Source organism: Notamacropus eugenii, chromosome 2, assembly GCF_028372415.1.
Source record: "Notamacropus eugenii isolate mMacEug1 chromosome 2, mMacEug1.pri_v2, whole genome shotgun sequence".
In the NCBI taxonomy this organism is placed as follows: Eukaryota; Metazoa; Chordata; class Mammalia; order Diprotodontia; family Macropodidae; genus Notamacropus; species Notamacropus eugenii.
The window spans coordinates 28,308,741-28,314,885 of record NC_092873.1 but is presented as its reverse complement, the minus strand read 5'-3'; the positions used below and the strand labels follow the sequence as shown (position 1 = coordinate 28,314,885).

General features: G+C 48.7%; 1 long non-coding RNA gene across 1 annotated transcript in view; it reads right to left on the bottom strand.

The window, feature by feature from the left end:
- Window positions 1-233: 233 nt before the first annotated feature.
- The window catches only part of LOC140524806 (uncharacterized), an 8,760-nt gene continuing 2,848 nt past the window's right edge, over window positions 234-6,145 (bottom strand). The window contains exons 3-4 of the long non-coding RNA XR_011973842.1: window positions 3,143-3,463; window positions 234-497 (exon numbers count right to left, since the gene is read on the bottom strand). This is a non-coding gene — a long non-coding RNA (uncharacterized lncRNA). The remainder of the gene's footprint in view (window positions 498-3,142; window positions 3,464-6,145) is intronic.

Below are 6,145 nucleotides of genomic sequence, written 5' to 3'. Positions count from 1 at the left end.
ATGATGCGTCCTAGAAGGCAGGCAAACTGTTTTGCCTCTGGTATCCCCAGTGCCTGGCAGGCACACTATACCTCTTGATTGACTGATCCTATCTGCATTTTCTGACCCTGTCAGACCTCTGGGCTCTCTGCTTCCCTAGTCCACATACTAGCTCTGGAGAACTCCTGTGTGTCTTTGCAGGACAAGAAAAGAGTTCTTGGAGCTGTTTACTCGTCCAAAGTTTATTAGCAGGTCACAGAGTGAAATTCAGTAAGGAACAAGGATTAAAATACAGAGGCCTGGGGGTCCATACAAACACCTCCAGGAGAGAACCAAAAGCCAGAAGTAAGACTAAACAGGCACAGCCCTAGGAAGCAGCCTGTAGGTGATGTGTCTGTCCTAGTATACTGGAAGACATTCTCTGGGAGTCTCAGGCTCAGCTCTGCTTCTCTAGGGTTGGAATTGGCAAACGAATGGGTGGAGGGTGTTACAGTGTTCTGGCAGCAACTGTGGTTGGTCTGCAAAGAGAAACAACCAGATTTGAGCCCTCCAACTTATGGAAAAAAATGACTATATTTTCAGCTCTTGTGTCAAGGGCAGGGGTTGCATGCAGGTGTGGACCTTTCCTTGGCATCACAGGACGACCCAAGAGGCCTGACGCCCCCCAAATTTGGGTGTCTGATGCTACCAGGAATAATCTGTCCTCCCTTGTCCAGCATTGTTACTAACTGCTAAGGGTTGTGTCTGGCACACTGTGCGTGTGCAGCAGAGGCAGACCTGGACCCCGCATTGAGACTATGGCTTTCTCCAGCCTTCTGTTCTCCCTCTGGTTGCAGGTTCTACCCAGAAGGTAGCAGAGTTGTGCGTCATTCACATCATCTTGGTGGAGATCTTGTCTGCTGTCCTAGGGCCTCCTGACCATCACCCTCCTAAAAACCTTCTGTCTTGAATGGACCATCTGCTCCACTGTTCAATGGTGAGCCACCTTTTCAATGACCAGACTCTCTGCATATTTTCCTACAATGAGCACTCTCTGTGTGCTCATTGTGCCACCTTATTTCATTCTAAATAATCCTTGGTGCCAGAACCTTCCATTGGCCCTGTCTGCAGCTTGTCGGTACCCAGCTGTTTTCATGTTGTCTCTCCCATAAGACTATGAGCTCCTTGCAGGCAGGGATTGTCTCTTTACCTTTCTTCACCCCAGCCCTTAGTCCACTGACACACAGTAGTAAGTACCCCGACTGACTCAAGACCCAGCTGGTACAGTGAATGGGCACCTACAGAGATGCCTTCTGTGGTTTTGTGGCCCAGTCCAGGAGACCTTTCTCAGAAGTTAAGGATAGGATCTGAGCTGCCCTCTGACTGGGGACCACAACCCCATCCCATAACTTCCCATAATACTAAATACTACTGGACAGAGAGGGATGAGAAAAATTGAAGTGTGACAGACTAGTCAGGGACTCTGAGGCCACCCTGGCCATATTGACCTCAGTCATCCCTCCCCATCTTCTCCTTACCTTGATTCCCTTCCCTTCTCCTGTTCCCCTGCCTCCCTTTGCCTACAACCTCATTAATACAGTCAAACACTTTTTAGGGGGATCATATCTCTTGCTTTCTGCATCCCTAAGCAACACCCTCCAAAGCAAAAGACTGGCCTTTCCCCCAGCTGGCCTAGAACAACACATTGGTCAGATTGAGTCAGGCTGGAAACCTATGACTTTCTATTACCCAAAGATCCCCTGTTCTCTCTTGATGGGAAAAGTTGCCTATAAGGAACCAAGTAGGAGCACACTGACTTGGACTCTTCAACTCCCCTTTTGTTCTAGGGGAGCTAATGGGGAGACTTGTAATATCAACCCTGGGGTTTTGTAACTCTCTGTAACCTAATCTTTGCCCCACGCAAGGGTAAAGAAGAAGAACAAATCTTTTCCTGAACTCTTGTTAGCAGGAACTCTCTTGTTAGACAGACCAGCAAGCCAGCCCACAGAGTCAGGGAGAGGTCCTAGGCACCATACTTGGGAAACTAAAACTGAGGTGACTCCCCTAGCCCTGAACAGACTTCAGCTGCCAAAGACACCAAGCCAAGCTGAAGCCGACAGAGCAATGGAGCCAGCGAGGAGCAGGCCCTACATCATAATATCCCCAAGGGATGTCAAGGTCTGGTCTTTCAAAAAGGAGGCCTTCCATGTCAGGCTCAGGGCATTCTCTGGCCTCCCCCCAGGCTCTGCTCAGACTCCTGACCTCCCTGGCTTCTTTGGGTGCCCCATCTGTGGGAAGCCTTTCCCAGTCTCTCTGACTTCTAGCACCTGCCCTGTCCTCATTTATCCCTATGCAGCCTGTAGAGACCTTGCTTTGTGTAGAGTTCATTACCTGCATGTTGTCTCAGAAGCTCCTTGAAGGCAAGAACTCTCTTTGGCCCCTTTCTCTATCCCCAGTGACTGACACATACTGGACCTTAATAAACGTTTCTTGAACTGAAAGCACATTTCTATAAGGCCTACTATGTGCCAGGCAAGTGCTGAATAAGTGTTTCACAATTTATGACCTCATTTGATCATGTGAGGTAGGTCTTCAATAAATGATCCCCATTTTACAGTTGAGGAAACTGAGGTAAACAGAAATGAGTTGACTTGCCCAGGGTCACACAGATATTCAATGTGTAAGGCTGATTAGAGCACCCCAACTTCACATATGTTTATCCCTCATGCATGATCTCTAAGCAAGCTCACTCTTCTTCTTTCTAGTATGGCTATCACTACAAAACCATTGACTGAGGGGCCCATTTCTTTGCAAATCTTTATACAGGGTTGCTTCATGAAACAACTTTGGTGTGCTCTCTCCTGGAAAGCAAATGGAAACACACTAGTGGGGACCTGGGAGCCATTGTCCACAGACTCCCTTTGGCCTGACACGTATCAAACATCCATCTACCACCCATTTCGCATGCAACCTGGACCCTGAAGGTGGCATAGAAGTGTCAGGAACCAAAGAGGAGACTGGATCCCACAAGATCCCATGATAAACCTGATGACTTTCAAAATGCTAAGGAAGGCAAGAGGAGAAAGCTGATGATGTGAGTGCTAGCAAAGATAGGATGTGCCCAAACGCAAGAGGAGGAAGAGCTAAAGAGGCCAGAATTTCAGGACAGAAGGTCATCACTCACCACTGCAGGTATCCATCACTGCACAATTAGAGTAAGAGTGAGCATCATTGGACTGAAAATCCGAGGTTCCATACGTGCTTCTGGTCTCATCAACCCATCTCCATCTCGGACCCTGCAGAGCAAAGATGCTGTTAGGACGAGGAGGCTGGGGGAAACTTGAGGCCCAAAGGGAGGCTCCCATAGACTCACCAGTTTCCTGAGGCCTACCCAGACTTTGCACTCATCAGAGAAGTTCTTGATGTAGCTGACCAAGGCATTCATTTCTTGCGCATCTCTGATGGAAACCATGGAAGATCTTTCGCTCAAAATTGAACACACACTCTGTCAATGAAAAAGCCAACTCAGTCTCCTCCTGCTCTGGGTCCAGGGGCCTCCTCAGTCCCGACCCAGACCAACCCTTCTCCCTCACCCTCCTCTGTCTCTTCAGGTACACCCCTACCTCTCCATTGGAAAAGCTCAGGCTGTACCCCTCTCTCCATGCCAGCCCCTCCCACTCTGTCCAGCAGGCCCCAGGCCCCCACCTGTGGGTCCGTCTGTTTGCCCGTATGAAGGAATCCAACCACACTCTGCAATTGTTGCTGCTGGCACTGCACTGCAGAGAAGGTGCTCTGCCTACTCTCCAGCCCCTTTCTGAAGTAGCTCCTCTGCTTCCAACTGCGCCTATCCCTGGTCTACCAACATTTTCCCCAATGTTTCCTTCACTTAAGCTCTTCTGGTTTCTGACCATTCAAGCCCAGAATGGAAGCTCCCTATTCTGCATGTACTGCCTGTGTGTGTGCCCTAAAACATGATCTCTAAGCATGTTCATCGTCCTCCTCCACTCTGGCCTGTGTGTGACTACCCACTGTCAGCATCCTTCTCTTGGCCTGGGGATGCCACAGTTCACTGTTCTGAGCTTCTCTTAGATCACCTCTCATGTTCCCAAGAAAAAGATGAAATTTTTTTAAACTCCTAATTGTCTCCACTCCCCTTTACTGCCTCATACAACTGCTCCCCATTGCTCCAAAACAAGCCTAAAGACTAAGTGTTACCTTCCTGACTTTACAAGGACTGAACAGAGGCTCAGACCACTTCTGTTACATGCCCATCATCACGCCTCCAGTTCTCCCAACCCAACCCAAGGTCACAGGTTCATGGAGCCCATAGAGAGGTCATAACATTTAACCTGTCATTTCACATGGAAAGAGAGCAAGGCCAAGGAGCGACTCATCTGCCATCACACTGGGCATTTCACAGGCAGGATTTTCACCCATGCCCTCTGACTCCCTACCAGACCAATGCTCCTTCTACTCTTCATGCCCTGTCATTCCTCCCAGGGATTAGATCATCTTCTCTATGTGAACAATTCTCAGACCTCCTTAACCTGCCTTACCCTGTGCTGACCTCCAGTCTCTCACTCCCATTTGCCTTGTAGACGTCACTCCAAGACACATCTTTAATTCAACATGTTTAAAAAGGAGCTCACTATCTTTTCTTCTAAACCCAGCCCAAACCTCCTGCCTTCCTTCCCTATCACTATCCTCCCATTCTGGTCTTCTCACTCTCTCACCCCCAAACCCAAGATGCTGCCACGACCTATCAATTTCACCTCTGCAGCATCTCTGGTCAATTTCACCTCTGTGGCACCTCTACAATACACCCCCTTGTCTCCTCTGACATGCCCCACCTTGGTGCAGACTCTCATCTCTTGACCTCTGGACTGTTCTAATAGCAGCTACCTCAAGTCTCTTCCCATTCCAGTTCATCTTCCACTTAGCCACCAAAGTGATCTTCCTAAAATGCAAGTCTGGCCATCTCACCCCTTACTCAATCATCTCCAGGGGCTCTCTACCAAGTCCAGGATGAAATGTAATGTCCTCTGCTTGGTATTCAAAATCCTTCATAATCTTTCCAGGCTTCTTATAGCCCACATCCCTCCCCTATGTCCTTTTCCACCCAGTGATCCTGGCCTCCTCATTGCTCCTCACAAGGAAGACTCCCTGTCCATCTCTCAGCTCCAGACATTTTCTCCAGTCATCCTCTAGACCTGGAAGGCTGTCCCTTGTCATCTCCACCTCCTGACTTCCCTGGCCTCCTTCACATCCCAGATAAACTTCCACATTACACAGGAAGCCTTTCCCAATGCCCCTTAATTCTATTGCTCCCCTTTGTTGACTATTTCTAATTTATCCTCTCTCTCGTTTTTACATACAGGTTCAGGCAGCTAGGTGGTGCAGTGGATAGAGCACCAGTGCAGGAGTCAGGAGGAGCTGAGGTGAAATCTCCCCTCAGACACTTGACACTCACTAGCTGTGTGACCTTGGGCAAGTCACTTCACCCCAATTGCCTCATCCTGGGTCATCTCCAGTCATCCTGATGAATATCTGGTCACTGGATTCTGATGACTGTGGAGGAGAAGTGAGGCTGGTGACCTGCACAGCCCTCCCTCACTCAAAAACAAAGTCAAGTGCAAGTCCTGTTGTTGTTTCTGATGGCATGGTCTTCTTTCAGCAACAAAGGACAAAAGCACACAAACATAGATGTTTGTATGACGTTTCCCTTTTTAGAATATGAGTTCTTTGTGGGTAGTACCTATCCTTTGGCCTTTCCTTGTACCCCCAGGGCCTGGCACATAGTCGTCACTTAATAAATGTTTATTGACTCACTGTCCCAGTGCCCCATTCTTCCCTCCCTTCCTCCGCTGGCAGGATAACATTCAATTCTATCTCACAGTTACATAGGCTTTAAGTTTGGAAAGGCCTTTCAGTCTTTTGTCTCATTTAGCAGAACACTGATTTGGCAGCTGGCAAGAATGAAAATCAAAACATTGCTCACTCGACGCTGCCCCTTCCATCTGGCCAGACCCTGAATGGTGTCCTGTCCCTCACTCACTCCAAGAGCTCTCTGGAAGTTTAGATGTGGGCAGCATTTCCTGGAGTCTGCATCTAAAAAGGTCTAGATCACTTGCACCCCAGTCTGTTGGCCAGAGCAAGAAGACATCTTTCCTTGCAGGGATGAAGAGGC